This window comes from Lactuca sativa, chromosome 1, assembly GCF_002870075.4.
Source record: "Lactuca sativa cultivar Salinas chromosome 1, Lsat_Salinas_v11, whole genome shotgun sequence".
In the NCBI taxonomy this organism is placed as follows: Eukaryota; Viridiplantae; Streptophyta; class Magnoliopsida; order Asterales; family Asteraceae; genus Lactuca; species Lactuca sativa.
In genome coordinates, this window is record NC_056623.2 from 57,153,593 (window position 1) to 57,172,951 (window position 19,359).

At 35.5% G+C, this 19,359-nt stretch overlaps 1 non-coding gene across 1 annotated transcript; it reads left to right on the forward strand.

Moving 5' to 3' along the window:
• The first annotated feature begins 16,917 nt into the window (after positions 1-16,917).
• Positions 16,918-17,534, forward strand: LOC111891279 (uncharacterized). Its single transcript, XR_008232343.1, has 4 exons — positions 16,918-16,976; positions 17,118-17,168; positions 17,251-17,386; positions 17,477-17,534. It is a non-coding gene; the product is annotated as an uncharacterized LOC111891279 (transcript).
• Positions 17,535-19,359: the final 1,825 nt, after the last annotated feature.

The following is a 19,359-nucleotide window of genomic DNA, read 5'->3' on the forward strand; positions in this document are numbered from 1 at the left end:
TGTTTGAATCTTGTGATGGTGTGTATAAAATTGTGATATGTGTTGACATCTTAGGTAATAGTGTTTTCCATATTGATTCGCCTAACGGTTTATACAATACATGCTTGTGAAATTGTCGTATTGGGCACATTAAAAAGAAACACATCTTCCAAGTATAAAAGGATGGAGTGTTGGCATCATTTGACTTAAGGCCAGATGATGGATGTGAATCTTGTATTTTGGGGAAGATAAAAAAATCACGTTTCATTAGTTCTTGTGAAATAAGTGAAGGTTTGTTGGATCTCATACACACAGATGTATGTGGACCCTTCACATCCATCACAAAGGATGATAATGGATTTTACATGACATTTACAAATTATTATAGCATATATGGTTATAACTATTTACTTTAGCATAAATCAGAAAGCTTTGAAAAGTTCAAAGTGTTTAAACATAAAGTCGTGAATCAATTAGGTAGGAAGACAAATATGATCCTATCTGACAGAGGTCGAGAGTATCTTAGTATCTAGTTCCACGACTATCTCAAGGAATGTGGAATTATTGGACATGGTTCGTTCCATGATGAGTCAAGCTTCTCTTCCCGTTTCTTTTTGGGGGTATTCCTTAGAGACAACTGCCCATATCCTCAATCTTGTCTCTACCAAGAAGGTTGCGAATACATCCCACTAGATGTAGAGGGGGAAAGTTCCCTCGTTAGCATATATCAGGGTTTGTGAAGCTTTCGTTAGACGAGAGACACATGACAAGTTAGAACCTAAAAGTAAGAGATGTATTTTCATTGGTTACCCACATAAGTAATTTGGATATTTTTATACAAACCTAGTAAGAACATGGTCTTTATAGCATGAATGGGGGTCTTTCGTGAGAGAGTGCTTATATGCAAAGAGGACAGTGGAAGTATCATTGACCTTGATGAGATTCAAGAGTCAACCAATGAAGGAACCATAAAAGATACTATCACTCAACCAGAGGATGAGATTCCTGTTGAATTGATTGACAATTTGTTACCTATTCATCGATCTATTAGAGTTAGCATGCCACAAATGTTTTATGGTTTCCATATAACGTCTGATGGTGACACATTTATCAGTGATGGTACAGTGGTATATTTGGATGAGCCAGCTAACTACAAGGAAACGATGTCAGACCCTGAAGATGCCAAGTGGAATGAGGATAGTAAGATCAACTCCATGTATGATAATCATGTTTGAAATTTGGGTGACCAAGCACCTAGTCGAAAGACATTCGGTTGCAAATGGATCTTCAAGAAGAAGACCGACATGGATGGAAAGGTACACACATTTTGAAGGCACGACTAGTTGCGAAGGGAATTACTTAAACCCCATGGATTGACTATTACGAGAGCTTCTCACTAGTGGCAAGATAAATTCTATTAGAATGATGCTCATCGTAGCTACCTTTCATCACTCTTAAATATGGCAGATGGATTTAAAAACTGCTTTTCTTAATAGCAAGTTGGCTTAAGATGTTTACATGAGTTAGTCAGAGGGTGTTTTAGATGCAAATTTTGCTAATATAGTGTGTAACCTTAAGAAATACATTTATGGATTGAAACAAGCATCTCACAGCCAAAATCTTTGCTTCCATGAGAAAGTCAAAGAATTTGGTTTCACTAGGAGCGTGGATGAGTCCTATGTGTATGTCAAGGCTAGTGTGAGTATAGTAACCTTTTTAATATTGTATGTTGATAAGACGCTCCTTATAGGAAACGATATTCCAACTTTGCAAAAAGTAAAGTATTGGCTTTGAAAGTGTATTGATATGATTGATCTCGGAGAGGCGGCCTATATTCTTGGGATAAGAAACTTAAGGGATAGAAAAAAAGACTAATTGGTCTTAGTCAATGTACATACTTGGATGAGGTACTAAAATGTTTTTTTATGGAGAATTCCAAGAGAGGAGAGCTACCTATTCAGAATAATGCCAAGTTGAGTAGGACTCAAAGTCCTAGTATAGATGAAGAGATAGCGGAGATTTGTCGAGCTCCATATGCTTCGTCTGTAGGATCGATCATGTATGTTATGACATGTACTTGCCCTGATGTGTCATTTTCTTTGAGCATTGTCAGTCACTTTCAAGGAAATCCTTGCAGAGCTCATTGTACAGTAGTGAAAAACATTCTTTAAGTGTTTGTGTACAAAAAGATCTAATTTTAGTACTTGGTGGTAGTGATATGTTGAGAGTAAGTAAGTATAGTGATACCAACTTTCAAACATATAGAGACAATATTTGTTCTCAATCCGTCTAGGTGTTTCTATTAAAATGGAGGAGCAGTTAGATGGAAAAGTTCCAAGCAGGACACGGTGATTGATTCTACTTGTGAATCAGAGTACAAAGCAATGAGTGAAGCATAAAAGGAAGCAGCTTTGATGAAAAACTTCATCAGTGATCTCAGAGTCGTTCCGACCATTCAGGAGCCAATGGAACTTTTCTACGATAATGAAGGAGTAGTTGCTTTGACTAAAGAACCAGGAGGTCATGGTAAATCAAGACATATCGACAGAAAGTACCATTATATCAGACATAGAGTTGAAGAAGGTCATCTCATAGTAAAGAGAGTGTTTACAGAAGACAATCCTGCATATCTCCTCACAAAGGCTTTGAGTAGGGTTAAACATAGTCAACATGCTAGGAGCCTTGGTTTGAGAGATGTTGTTAGTTTTAGTAGTTAGATGATTAGTTTGAAACTTATAAAAAAAATAAATATAATTGATTTTTGGTGATTGAATAACATAGATTATTTATATGTTTTTTACTGCCTTTGTCAATTATTTATTCTTGTGTTTGGTTTTGAATGTTTTACTTCCTGAATAAGTTGATCATTTGAAAGTCCACAGTTACTCCTACTTTAGGAAGTAAATAGTCAATGAAGACTGTCATGAATTGAACTGTAGATTGTCTAAGGTGTTTAGACATATCAATTATGTTGCTACAACATTTATGAGTACTTAGAAAATGGGGATTTGAGTATTAGATAAACCGACACTCAGAAAATTACTTTGTGGATTCTTTCACAAGTGCATTTGAGATGATAATATCTTATATTATTAAAATGGAGATATATGAGTTATAATTTAAATATCGATTGTACATTGGTGTTGTGAAAATGCATCAGTAAGTTGATGTCATAAAACATAATGTCATGTATGATTTGGTGAGTAAAGGATAGAAGCATATAATTCAAAGTTTATTTTTTCCTTTTACCCTAATGGGAAAAACCGAAATTTTTGGGCCACTCGGTGATTTGGTGTTGACTTATAGTGTTGGGACCAGCCAGGAATAAATTAAAGTGTTCAATTAGAAATCTTACGACGTCATCACTATTCTGGAAATCGTGAAACAAAATTTTGGACAATGGGATTGTTTCTGATTCATGTCTCATGTCCATACTGTATCTTGTAGAACAAAGGAATATTTGATCACTTATCTTACGACTTATGTATGATTAGATGAGAGACTAGAGTTGCTTTTGGAAGCACCATTTGTTGATAATTTAGAAGTTATACTAGCAATTCTAGTTATAGACTTATCCTTGTGGGAGACTGTTAGATTTGGTGGCTAAGCCAATAACTAAATTGGTATATACTTGAATTATTAACAAAGTGCTTTTAGGATTCCCTTAAACCTGTAATTGACTATGACTACTTTTAGAGAGAAAAAGAGACTAATTTATTGATTTATTATATGATTAATAAATAACAATAACTGATTTGTTAATATATTAGGAGAATAATATATTAATTAGAAATAGTACTCCCTCCGTCCAAATTAATAGTACATGTTTGCTGTTTGGTTTGAGCCAAAATAAAATGTAAAAATAAATATCTCTTTTACCAAAATACCCCTAATTGTTAGTTAACCTACTATGCAATTTAATGCAACAAAAGGATGGAATTAAATGCAAAAAGGGTATGATTGTCATTTAATTTAATAAAATTAGAGATAATTAATGTTTCCTTAATCTGTGTGTTTTTTGTCCGTGGACAATAATTTTGGGACGAAGGAAGTATTATTTAATTAAAAATTAATAAAAAATTAACTAGGATCAATTTTTGGATTAATTGAAAGTGCAAAGACCTAAACTATAATTTTTTAATAGTTGAACAAGAGAGGGATTCTAGAATAGTCCAAGATAAGCCAAAAATTAGAGGCTTCCTTAGGGTTCTAGAATGTTCCTTGGAGATAATTAGGAAACCAGATCAGTAACTGATTTGAGATATTATTATTTTAAACAGGTAAGGGTTATCTAGTGTTTTTTTTTATCATCTATAAATAGGGCATTCCACCCTAAAATACTTGGAAATTGATTTTTTCCAAGAGCCAAACGAAATTCCCCTCCCTTCTATTCAAGTTTCCTAGTTGCTAGGGTTTAAGTGTGAACTATAAGAGGAACGAGATTTCTGGTGCTAGCTTCCTTGACTTTTTCAAGATGGATTATTTGATTGTGTACTACAACAATCAAAAGGTATGTAATCTTCTTCTATGTTCGAAATTATCTAGGGTTGTATGGTTCTTGTTGTTCAATAAAATGTTACTTCAATAATGTTATGACTAAATCTAATAGGTTGCATTTACCCTTAAGTATATAATGATTTATCCGCATTATTGCATGTAAAATCCATCAGTGGTATCAGAGTGTACGGTTGTGTAACAATTGATAGGACATTGCTTGAGCTTGAACAAAACCCGACTTGGAGAATTAGCAGAATCGTCATTCTGTTGCAGAACCACATCGTGGTCCTCTTCTGCTACAATGTGGGGATCTTCAGATCCATGTTTTTCTTCGTTCTGCCATGTCGTGCCAGTCCTATACTATGACGTGGTGAACCCTCTGATTAGTGAAATCGTTTTTTCTTAATTCAAAATTGATTAAGATAATTACTTTAGATAGTGTTTTTTAATTGTTTAAAACTGAATATTTATCTTTGTAATCAGATAGAATATATCTTAAATTTGTGAATTATCCTTAAGATTTAATTAATTTTTTAATTAAAAGATAAAGACTAAATCTAAATTGGTTTATTTTAAACTATATATTAATTTCGAAAATTTAAAATTAAACCTAGTATTTTAGAAATATTTTAAAATACACCTAATACTATATGTATAATTAAAAGTTTTAATATATTATATGCATAAGACAATTCATTCTAATCGCTAGTACGAATCATTCATGAAGTCATACTATAAGGGAAGTTTAAGGAATCAGAATATAAAATTACAGTCATTCGGTATCGACATTGCCCACCGCTCTCTTGTATGGTGGAGGGTCGTTAGCCGGATAGATTTGATAGGACATAATCTCATTAATAAGTATAATGATATGAAGTAACTAAATTTTTTTTTGAAAATCCCACTCTTAGTTACTTGAGGAAAAATTTCAAAAAAAATGCTAATCCATAAAATTGCACATTATACTTGATATGTAGTTAGTATAGCGCGTGTGGCTAACTGGCACATTAATAATGAATATAAAGAGTAATAATGGTCATCATGAAAATTATCATTGTTAATGGAGCATGTGTGGTTAAACGGTACATTAATTAGAGATAATAATAAACATCGAGAGTGCCAAGAATATTTGTATGGTTATTCATATCTTGTTTGTGATCCTCGACATCCCACTCACAAACAGAAGAGCTTAATCTGAGATTAAACATGTCATTGATAAGAATCAATGAATCTCAAAAGAACTAGGAATTTCATAGTTTAAAATTGGTAAATTGCCTTTACTTACCTTCATAATTTCACGATAAGTTTACAACATCCCTCTTCTTAGTTGTGAATTGTTATTTTGAATCCTAGCCTTAAATATTAATTACGGGTTGGACTATTAAGGATTATTGTTATCTAACTAAAACTATTTTCTTTTCTCAATAGATGTCTACTTCTAGGGATGTTTCTGCTTCTCTAACGCTACCCACAACTTCTCGCTACTCTTGATCATGTCCAAGTGACATTGGATGACACCAACTACAATGATTGGATGCTCAATGTAACATCCCGAAAATTATGAGGTAAAAATTTCATTTTTAATTCAACCAAAACACCAATTATCATTTAATCATAAATTTAAAGTGTAAAATAATAAAACAATCATCTGAGTACAATCCTAAAAGCATCATATTGCGGAAACATGGGTGGATGTGCTGCAATCAAGTCGAGCCCTTCCCTTTCGAACCGGAGTACCTGAAACCATAACCATAAAACCGTCAGCTTAAAGCTTAGTGAGTTCCCCTAAAATACCCTGTACCATACAAACATACAATCAAGCATATTTGGGTGCTTGCAATCCATTTCAGTCTATTTCAACCAGATACTATCAAGCATATTTGGGTTCTTGTAATCCTCTTCGGTCTATTTCAACCGGATACCAGGTCTATTTCACCCCTACCACTACCACATAATATCATAACAAAATAATCACATAGTAATCAAGGAATTATAGGCATAACTGACAATTGTCACAAAGATAATCATCATACTACCGCATAAACTGTTGGGCCAACATTGGTGCCTTCGACCCATGTATGTAGTGAAGGAAACTCACCTCAGTTGCTGAAACCACCAGATAAATGCTTTGACTGTTGATCCGGAAAATCTCGCACCAACCAACAATAAATACAACCTTAATTAATATTTAACCCACTAAACCAAAATCCAATGCCCAAATCCATAATTCAACTTCCTAAAGGGTAAAAGACCATTTAACCTTCCTAAAAGGCCCAAATTTAACTCCTTAGGAGTACCTCCGGTGTACCAGAAGTGTACGCCCTGCGTACTCACCCTCAAATTACAATGCACAAGTTGTGTATGCACAGAACCAATATTACGTTGAGCATACTCCTACGTACACCCAACGTACTCATCAGAGGCCCAATAATCCGAAATAAGCTCATAATGGTTAAGTCAAAAGCATCCACACACTTATCTGGTCCTAAATGATGTCTTAACACATAAAGTTGGCAAATTTACACCTTTGCATGAATTAATAGGACCAGGTCCTTGTTTTTATCTTTTTTAAGAACACCAACTTATTCATGCATCAACAAGAACCCTCAAGATAACATTTTTATGACTTAAAAACTTAAAAACTCAAATAGGACCAAATATGAGGCTCCATGGTCCTGTAGTAGCTTCTACTGACAAGAACAACAACCTTGGGACAAAAACATGTAGAAAACAACACAAAAGTAGATCTATACCATAGAACAATAAAGTTTGAAGCTTTATACTGCCAGAAGATAGATCAAGATGCACAAAGCTTGGATCCACAAGCTTCCAGCAATCCCACACTTCTCCGAGAAGCTCCTTCTTCTTCAAAGAGCACCAAAATGCATGAAAACACACCAAAAGCTCAAGTACCACACCAATGGAGGCTAGGGTTTCGTTTCTAGGGTTCAATAGGATGGAGGCTGCAGATAAGAGGGATTGAGCACAAGTTAAGGAGCTTAAATAGGGTCCAAGACCCTAAATTATGGTTTGGGCATGAGTGGAGTATGCCCAACATACTTTGGGTATGCCTAGCGTACCCCATGAGGCTTCTACGACCACCTTGCCTAGTATGCCAACGTACTAGGCTTAGCCTTTAAGCCTCCAAACTTCTGAAACCCATAACTTCCTTGTTCTAAGTCCTTTTTCAACGATCCTTATATCCCCGAAAAGGTAGCTAGAAGATCTATGCTTATATCAACTCCCATTTTCCATAAAACATTCCAAACTTAAATCCAAATTTTATAAAGGGTCCACACTATCACTTTACCGATCTGCCTTTGGGGTCCAAAACACAAACTAAACACTCGGTACTCACAACCTACATAATCTATCAACAAATGGCTCTAAACCTCTCTTTCTCAAGGCCTAAACCCTTATGATACTTGATCCTTGGTTCACGATCCTGAATTATGAAACGACCCGGAGTAGGCTGTTACAACTCTCCCCCATTTATATTAGATTTTGTCATCGAATTCATTCCTTACTACCTTCCAGATATTCTGGACAACCTAGACGACAATCCCAAAACCTTGATATAAGTTGAAAAGTTAACCCGTATCCACAACACCCTGCAATTGCTAAAATCGAACCCAACCTTAGTAGGGTTCCCATGCCCTAATGACGAAAGGATACTTTTCCTTTTAACATTAGCAATTTAAGAATAACCGTCACTACTCCGCCCGATATCCAAAATCCTAAAACCTTGTTCGACTCCCTAACAAAAAACCCATCCTAAATCAGTGACAATTAAACTCCACTACGCCATCTAAACTAAGCATATCCCTTCCAACCCCAAATTACCTTTGCTGGTTCTACTAGGAAATAGGATTCCATGAGCAATCATTACTGTTGAAAACCCTTCGCTTGAAAACAAGACGATTCCCACAATGATCCTCTAACTCTAGTACCATCCTAGGTTTATCTTGCTAACCCATCATTACATTTCTTATGCAGCCGAGACCTCCCTTCCATTATGCTTACCAACCGATTAATTGAGATATTGGATTACCACTGGTTGCTGAGGCGGATAGCCTCACATATTCGCACAACGCGACTCCTAAACGAGGGTTTATCTGGAAATAGTTGTCCTAGCTTGCTTGCCATACTGGTTCCAACAGCCCTTCTGATCCACCCAATGGATAAAACGACCAACCATTACAACAATGCAATATATTCACCTTTCTATAACAAACTTGTAATTTTTCCTATCATAATGAAAATGTCCAAATGTGGACTAAAAGACTCTCTAAAATCCTAAAAAACATCGCGAAAAAGATATGGTGATGTAAAGAGACCTGATATGGATTCTACCCGGGGATAAGCAGCAGTGTTATAGTATATCCTACAGTTGTTAGTATCGCATTCATAATTCTTCATGAAAGCTACCTGGCCATGATCACTTACCTCTTTAAGCTTCCAGCATCTTATCCCAAGTATCATGTCCCAAACTGCAACTAGTGGTCCCGGTTCGATGGGTGAGATAACAACAAGATCTTTGACCAATAATGATATAATGACTATGAACCTGTTCCATGGCATCCAAGGGGGTGAGAATAAACAGACAACAAAAATGCATGAATGCTAATGCCCTAAGCTAAATGTTATGCAAAAATATAAAAGAAGAAAAGAAGAAAATAAAATCTTTTTGGAATTTTATAAAATGAATGCGAATTAGCCTAAAACTAAAATGATATGCAACTTAACTAAAATGCATGATAAATTAAAAATAAAAGGAAAATGAAATGCCCCACCCCAATCTTAAGAACAAGCATTGTCCTCAATGCTTAAGGTGAAGGCAGAAATGACCTAAATCGAAGGATTGGGAGGCACAAAGTGTATGTGGCGGTGGTTTCGTAAAATTCCGATCAGTAGAACTCCGACAATCTTGATTTTTTCGGCGAGGTGGGTATTGGAAGGTTATGTTCTTGAGAGGAATGGAGTGGGAGGTCAAGATGGTTAACTGAAGAAGAAGGAAAGTTGAACATTTTAATTAATGTTCAATAAGGGTCAATTTCGGTCAATGTTGGTCAAGAAAAGTCAAAAGGTCAACTCATTAAAACCTTTGGTCAAAACCTGGTCAAATAATAGCCCAAATTGTTTAGCACAGTGCGCGGCTCGCGCAGGTCCCCACGCTGGTCGCACAGACCATACAGTTAAGTCTTGGGCCAATGTTGCATGCTTGAGTCCGGCCGAAAAGACCACCCGCGTGACAGCACACGGGTCGCGCAACCTCCTGATCCTGATCTTCATTTTTGCATCATTTTTCTTCATTTTTTCACCCGTTCTTGCTTTGGAAGGCCCCAAACACCTAGAAACTCTTGATTTCTTCAAAAACAACTATTTTGAATCCCAAAAACATCTTCAAAACTCATTTATTCAAATTAAAAACACGAAAACACAATGCTTTCCAAAAATGCTCTTCTTTAACGTCTTTGGCGAGACCCCTCCAAACTTCACTTTAACACTTTGGGGCATCTAAATGGACGACATCTTGGACATTTGAATAAAAACCTTCATTGATTGGCTTCAATCGATGTCCATTAACCTTGCAAATTTTCCCTGTGTCTACATTTTTTAATTTCCACACCTCCATTGGGACTCTTTTCTTGTATTTGGCTTTCTTTTTACGGGAGAACCATACTGGACTTAGACCTTTGATAATAGAAATCATCCAACCATAATCTCTCTTGTAATTGTTCAGTAAGGTGACCAACTCTTCCCTCTTTGACATGGTGGTTGAGTAGGTGACCAGTTGGGCGTCTTCTTTCTCGGGATACGTATCCTTTGAAGGGTCCGACAGATTTATTGTTTCCAGCTCTTGTGGTTGTTCTACCACTGGATTTAGTTTCTCATTGGTAGTGGGTGGCTCAATCTCTCTTTCCTTAACCCCTGTTACTTCCTTTACAGTTTCATTGACAACATTCTCAATTTCATCCTCCTTTCTAATAGCCTCTTCCACTTCTACTTCTTCTTCCTCTTCTTCACAAAACAATCTTGGGTCACCAAAACTTTTCTCATCTTTCAACGGAATGGAACATGCGCTATGAGATAGGCTCTCTTCAGATGGTAGTTTGTCTTGAGCTTCCATTATACTAATTGATAGAGCAAGTTGTGTTATTTGTTGCTCTAAAATTTTGAGGCTAGCTTCGGTTGTTTCCTAGAAAATTTCGGTAGAAGTGGCAATGCTTTTCACAATCACCTCTAAGGACATGCTTGGCATTTCAGTTTGTTGAGGAGGGTAAGGATATGGTTTTTGGAACTATGGAGTTGGTTGGTATTGGTTATTTCTCCATGTTTGGTATGGGTTTTGGTAATGGTTATTTCCCCAAAGTTGGTTGTTGTCCCACCATTGATCATTTTTGACGCTGATCATAACTCCATTGGCTTGACAAGTAGTAGCTTCTACTCTCTTACACTTCTTCCCATATTCCTTGTAAATATGGACACATGTCAAAATGATGTCCATTTGGGCGTAAAAATCACAAGTAAGAGGCATGGGTTGCACACTTTGGTCACTTTCAATCATCATAACTAACCGAGGTAGCTCAGAACGTTGATCTTCAATGCAATGAGTGTTCATTTCCAAGACATACTTTTTTTTCAATTTTTGAGTATTAAACTAGAGTACCTACACAATGAGATCTAGGCATAAAGAAACAAACTGATTAAATAGAAAACCAATCCCCGACAATGGCGCCAAAATTTGGTGGTTGTCGAGGCCAACAAAATTAATAACCCTAATTATTACACACTAAAATAGTGTATAATGGCAAAGGGATCGAATCCACGAAGATTGGTTCAATTTATAACTCTATGAAAAATCTCTTTGTAAAAATACTTGTAAAATAACAATAAAAATAAAATGGGGGGTTTTGGTCTTTTGAAATACTTGAAATAAACTAGAATTAAACTAAGATTCAAATAAACAATTTCAACAAAAGTAGGAGTTTGATGTAAAATCAATAAGAGAAGGATGGTTGACTTAAGGTTTCCTCACTTTGACATTTGAAGAACATATCATTAGAATCCAATGGTGCAATACTTGATTTAAATCCTTAATTTGGCTATAGTAATCCAAGAAGCTTGAGATTACCTAGACTTTTTTTAGTTGTTAAAATGGTTAGAAAAGCTCATAACAATTTCTTTAGTCATCGTCACAGTTTCCATTAATCATGTAATTAGTAAATGTCAACTAGCATTAAGAATGAAAGAGTCACCAAATCCAAGAGGGGTCAAATGCTTTAACCACCATGTTTAAGGAAATGTTTTTTATGATTGTGTGAAGCAAAAACAACACAAAAATCATTTGTTGCTTGCTAATTTGAGGATCCTTTACTTAATCAAGAAATTAGCCAACTAATCACCACAAACACATTTAAACTCATGAACTAAAACATACAAGTAGTGATAAGATGTTAAAACACAAAACATTCCCATACAGATTTAAAAACATGTTCATGGATTCTTCAACACTCAACAAAAGTTCAAATGATTCAACAAAAGTCAACCAAGATTAGTTTAGCCAAGCATGGCTAAACTCAAAGAAACAAAGTTAGAGAAGATTGTACCAAACATTAAGCAAGAATCAAGAGGTAAAAAGATGATGTTCTTGAGGTGTTATTGGCCTTCAAAAGTTTTCAAAACTCCAGAGAGAATCATCAAAAATCGGATGTCTAAGAGTTGAGAAAAGTGGCACACCAAACTTCCTCTTATAGCTCAAAACAAGAATTTCCGGAATTGGCCCTGCAGGGGGTTGTGCGACCCGCGTGCTGTTGCGCGTGTGGCCTCTGGATGTAGCATCTTTGAGGTTTGGGCCTCCATAGCTTAGCCCACTTGGCCCAGTTCGAGTCCAATCAGCTCCTAGCCCATTTTTCTTCAAGTTTTCTTCAATTTAAACCCAATTTGGCTTCTCCAAATGATCCAATCTCGCCTGGTTAATAATCTACGCATGCTTGAATAAACTCCCGAATCTTGCAAATTTAAAGTTTATTTCTCTCCAAGCCTTCAAATAATCATCAAGCTCGCTCCACGCATCATCTCTACTGACTATCAAGCCTAAGATCCTATTGTCCACCAATTCCCATCGCTTTTCATTCATCCCGAACACTCCCGCTCCATTAATCTCCATGAAATCTGCAATAAAGCTCACAAAACTAGAAAGTACCCGAAATAGTCATAAAATAACAAAAAGGAAAATATGCATGGAAATTAACTAGATTATGGATTAAATATGCTAAAATAAAGTATAAAAAGAAGTAAATAAAATGAAACTATCATTTACCTAACGATATCAATTTCTTTTGCTTAGATTGAGATTGAACAATATTATATTAAAGGTATTCTATAGAAATACTTGTTTCTAAGCATTTGATCTTACATGCAACCAAGCAAGATGAGACTAAACTTTTGAAAATCTGTTTCTGGTGCTAGATAAGTCTTGCATGCGCTCACCTTTGCTCTTGACTTTGGTTTGATCATGGATCATCATTATTTATAGAAAATGCAACATGTTTTTGGTGGTGATCTACAAACACCAAGATCAAACAAAGATTCTTGGCAAGAACATGCCTTAGAATTTGAAAATAGATGGAGAAAATGACTAAAACTTGTAGAAATTCGTTATGGCTCTTCAAGAGATGTATGATAATCACTTACCCTTTGATGTGAAGCTTAAAAAAAGCCCACAATATGGCTGAAAGTTCATGGATGAGGGGCTGATTTCTAGAGAGAGAATGTAAGGTTTCTAAGGAGAAGGAAGAGGAAAATTGGGATTTTATCTCTCTTGATAGACCATATCTCTTGTTGTCTCTTTGGGGCTATACTCCACCAAAATCGGCCACCAAATTCCAGAAGTGTGAGTTAACATATGAACAATGAACTGGAGAAATCTCTCCAGTGGAAGTTACTTCTAACATCAGATGTTTTCTCTCTCAAGGACATGCAATATCTGACCTCGTGATTTTGCATAAAAAGCATGGTATAATGAGTAAGAGTGAGAGATAGAGTGTGTGTGTGTGTGAGGGATGTGTATGGACGAATTTTTTGGAGTGAGGAGAGACTTTATGAGGCTCTTTAAAGTTTGAATTCTTTAATAATGTTGCATCTTAACCATTTTTATAAAAATGATCTTTAGTTTTTATAAATATTCTATGAATATTTATAAACTTCCAAGAGTTTCTTTCTTGGGTTTTATTCAAGTATTTTGCTTTTCGAAATAAGTCATAAACTTGTATTCTCTTGAATTAAACTATAGAAATGATAAGATATGGTTTGATTTTTATAAAATCAAATTTTATATTTCGTATAAATGAAACCAAGGTTCACTTATGAATGTTGGATTAGACAATCCTTGAATTATATTTTTGGACCATAATTCAAATTGTGATTTGTGGATATTATTCCCAACTTGTAATTAAATCAAATTATGATTTAATTAAATAGATTTTGAGAAGTTATCAAATTAGTTAAGCATGTCATATGTTCCGATTAAGAAATTAGGGCATTTTACAAACCCGTAAGCTTTGATCTTTCGAACATAGCTTTTGTGTTTAGTTTTGAGATTGAACTTTAGCACTTTACAACCTAGTTAGAGTATTCACATATCGATGTGATTTCTTAGTACAAACTAAGTTCAACTACTTCTTCCAAGGGATCTATTAAGTCATTATCTAGCTCAACTTGTCGCATCTAAAGCCAAGTTATATACACGCATGGAAATGACAAGGTTCAAGATGAGTCCATGTGTGCTCATCACCACTCTCAAACAAAACAATCATGCAAATGATCAGAGCATAGCCAATAAACCACATCCCATAGGTTTCCTATATTCTCCAACACTTTCCTAAATTCGAGTATGGATCATGTGCTTTAAGTAATACATGACCAATAATAGCTTCCACACCTAACCATACTTTCCTCAAGAATCATCTAAGTCATCCAAGTCATCTTCTAAAATTGATACTCTAGATGCCCACTAAGTAGAGCAAACAAACCACTACAGTACATCCTAGGCTCTCCTAGGCTCCCGACCTTAACCTACCATCAACTGCAGAAGACTCCTAATAATGTGAATTAATCACTTCAAGAATACAATCACATGTACAAAAAAATTAGATAATCCTTCGAGTAAAAGAGTTATCCCTACAATGGTTAGACTCAAATGAGAGCTGCATAGTAGGGTCAAACTAGTCACTCTGAGATTATCTAACCTATGCAACATGTGACATATCATATCCACTTAATAGTTAACTCACACTACCCAAAGTCCCACAAAGCACAAAACATGCAACATTCGTGCCATAACACTCCAAGCCATAGACCAATCAAAGGGCTTCCCAAGCTTACTGGCTACCGGCGTCTTCGTCGCACTAACATTCTTCCTAGATTCTTCTACAGAAACAACCACACTACTCCCCGCCATAAGATGCAGAAGGAACTCCCCTTAACACCCTCTAACTAGCTTATGAAAACAATTACATATCACCGACACCAGATAGTTCTTCGAATAAAATGTATCACACTAGAACAGTTGGACTCAAACAAGAGTTGCGCTATAGGGTTAAAACCTAACCTTCTAAAATTATATAGTCTCAGTAATATGTAACTTATTATATCTTTTTACTAGTCAACTGAAGTTAATGGGAACTCCCAAAAATACAAAGCAAGCAACGTTTGAGCATCGAGTAATCAGAACAAGCCTAACCTAAACATGCCATCCTATCACTAACGGATCAGTACTAGCATGCAAGTCTACAAGCTCCTACAGTAGGCATACAAGGGCATCTCTCCTAGATCATTAGCCCTAGTCTAGCATGTAGTTCTCATAACATATAACATAACAAGCATGTATAGGTATATGGGAATCACTTACTTGAGCTCGACTGATTGCATGCACCACACCCCTTTGTTTTATGAGAAAATCCTTTAATAAAATATTTATTTAATGAAAAATTTACCAAACCCTCAGTTTGAGTTCGGACACACCCAAGACTATGCCCAAATCCATCAAACCAAGGCTTTGATACCAACTTGTAATGTCCCAAAAATTATGAGGTAAAAATTTCACTTTTAATTCAACCAAAACACCAATTATCTTTTAATGATACATTTAAAGCGTAAGATAATAAAACAATCATCAGAGTACAATCCAAAAATCATCATATTACGAAAACATGGTCGATGTGTTGTGATCAAGTCGGGCCCTTCCCTTTCGAACCAAAGTACTTGAAACCATAATCATAAAAGTGTAAGCACAAAGCTTAGTGACTTCCCCCACAGTACCCCATTCCATACAACCATACAACCAAGCATACACTACAAGAAAAATAGCCTTTTACGACGCGCAAACAACGACACTCATTGATTTATGTTACGCAATGGAGAGTGACGTTAAAAAAGTGTCATCTCTTCAAAAAATTTAAGGATTTAGGTCACGCATTATTGCGTGCCCTTAAATTAGCGTCATACGAGAAAAAATTAAAAACACGGAGAGCGCTATATCTTAAATGGGCATCCTCTATGAGTGTCGCTTTATAATTTTAATGAAAAGCGCGTTTAGTAGATAGGGGGAAAATGAAATCCCTAAAATTTTGAACACCCGCCTTCATTTTTATCCTCCTCTTTTGTTTCCTTCTTGCCCTAATTACGATCCTTTCTTCCCCCTCCATAGATTCGACTGCCGCCTTGCCTAGTTATCAACACTCCTTCCTTCGTTCCTCACTTGCCTTCTTCGCCTGACAATATCTCAAGAAGTACAACTCCGAAAGCGTACAAGTCGGACTTATGTGTCGGAACTCCGGTAGACTGAAATTTAGGCAACATGTAGCCTCGTGTGCCCTAAAATTTCATGAATCTTGAATTTGGCTTACTTGAATCTCGTTCCAAGCTGCTATCGGTTTCGCCACAGAGTTCCGCCGTTCCAAAAGCGCATATTTTCGCGTTGAGTGACTATGATTGGGTTACAATTATGCTTGAGCCGACGATTGGGTTACAATTATGCTTGAATGTGTGAAGAACTTACATGCTCCATCTAATCATGTCATACTTCATGTTTGTATCACAAATATTGAAGGTCTATCCATTTCTTCTGACATATGGGTTTCAAAATTTGGGGTTTTTATGGGATTTGAAGTTATGGAGATGCAAGGTGCCCTCAAGGTGCTCGATGAAATGCCAGACTATGTAAGTATATTTTTTTCATATTTGATTAGAAAAAGCGATAACAAAAATGCTTCCTCATCAACTCATCTTATGGGTTGTGCTTCTTTGTTTAAAACACGATTACAAATTAGGGAATCCTCCTCCTATCGCATCCTTCTCTAATTTCTTTCTTCTAATTTCTTTGTTTAATGATTTTTTCTAATTTCATATTGATTTCATCTCTTGTTTCTCTATTCACAGATCTTCCAATCATCAAGGATGTATTGGAGATTGCTAATGTATTAAACAGCAAATGGAAGGTAAGTAATACCTCAAAAAACATATTTGATACCTGATCTTCATTCCATACTCACCATATATATTCGAATGTTATTATTTTTTTTAATCTCCCGTTACTATTTATTTGAAATTTATTGCTTCTGTTATTCGTTTTGTAACAGAGGCAAGTGGAATTAATGTACATAATCACCTATGACATTCTTTTCGGACAGGTATCTTCACTTTCTAGGATGCCACATCATATAATATTTTCTTTAAATTAATCATATACATAATTTTAACATTTCTTCATAGGATTCATCTCTAACAGGAGATCCAGAAAAGTACCTTATTTTGAGGAAAAGTCAACTACAGTCAGCTCTTGCAAAGATCTTATTAAAGATGGGAGCAAAACGTATAGAAGATTTAATGTCCCAATATAAGATTCCCGGTTTGTTCTACCAATAACATTCCACTTTCTTATTTATAATTTACACAACCATATTTATTAAACGAGATCTATGATTTATCATTTATGTAGCAGATGTTAAAAAACCTCGCTATGTTCGTGTCAATACTCTGAAATTGGATGTTGAAACTGTTGTGTCTGAATTAAGAAAAGATAATATGGTAACATTAATATACATTATGGTACCCTATTTAATTTATCTTTTTTATTTTTCTGATTTTAGTTATAATAATCTTTATAGGTCGAGAAGGATGACATGATTCCCGATTTATTAGTGCTTCCACCAGCTACTGATTTGCACAATCATCCTTTGGTCACAAACGGAAGTGTATTTATGCAAGTAAGATTTAGTAATTTTTTTCATTTTGGTTTATTTTATTTCAGCCATAATTACTTTAATATATATTTTTTTTAGGGTAAGGCAAGTTCCATGGTGGCAGTTGCCCTTGGGCCTAAACCAGGGTGGGAAACATTGTAACTAGAGTTCATGCATGGGTATGCAGGAATGATGATGGGCATGAGATGGGTTCGATCACCGAACCATTTACGTGGGTCCCACTTGTTAAATCCAAGATCATCCTGTTGAATTGGGCATAGCATGACAGGGTTTGGCAAACACCAGTTGGTATAGACTCTGAAAAAACAGGAAACTAGCATACTAGGTATTGCATTGGTATAAAGCTGGCATACCTGAGCAACTAAAAGAGCCTCCGAAGGGGAAGTTGTTGACGATTTGTTTTCTGCTTATATGAATCTTGAAAATCTTGACACATTAAACTCTTCTGGAACTGACGATAAACAAGGAACTGAGAATCGTGAAGATTTAGATAGTCGAGCTAGTGGAACAAAAACAAATGGAGGTGATAGCAGTGATAATGAAGCTACAAGTAGTGTTAATGATAAAGGGATTAAACGGAGTGCAGGTGGAGACATTGCTCCAACAACAAGGCATTATAGAAGTGTGTCAATGGATAGTTTTATGGGGAGGATGAACTTTGCTGATGAATCACCTAAGCTTCCTCCTTCTCCTGGAGGGCATATTGGTCAATTATCCCCAAATAATTCAATCGACTCAAATTCAAATACAAATACGTTTAGTTTGGAGTTTGGAAATGGTGAGTTTACAGGGGCTGAGCTCAAGAAAATCATGGCTAATGAGAAACTTGCAGAGATTGCTTTATCTGATCCCAAACGAGCCAAAAGGTATGTAGCTTTTTTCAAATTCATTAATATTTACATTATAATTGGAGAAATCTGAATATTTATTTTGATATTTGAATAAACAAATATATTTTTTATGTGATATGTTTTTGGATTTTGGCAAATCGACAATCTGCTGCAAGATCAAAAGAGAGGAAAATGCGTTACATTACAGAATTGGAGCACAAGGTTCAAACTTTACAGACTGAAGCAACCTAATCAACAAACAAAAATCTCACTACCATCCTTAAGTATTATATCATTATACAATACATGACTAAAATTTACACTTTTCGTCCCTGTGTTGTATTGATTTTCAGTGTATGTGTTGGCAACTCTGTTGCTGCTGAGGTTAGAAGATCACTCATCCGTAACATGTGGAATGAATGTATTAAAGGCACAAAAATAAATGTTGAGGTTTGGCAAGATCTTTTGGTAGTTAGGTCACTTGTATTTCCTCCTACAGACGAGGATAGTGAAACCTGGTTGAAATTTGCTTCACTTTGCCGAAAAAGCAGTAGGATTAGTCAAGCCAAATCCACTTTAATTAAACTCTTACAGGTTAGTTGGTATTTAATTTTATTTATTTATTTAATCTAAATCAGCTTAGGAAGGTTTAATAATTTTCACTTAAGCTAATTGTATTAATTATAATTTATAAGTAATAATCAGCTTATTCTTTTTACTTCTTTTATAGGATCTAGCAATAGAGCTTTCAAGTTCTTCTGGTCTTCAAGTATCTACACCAACTGGCT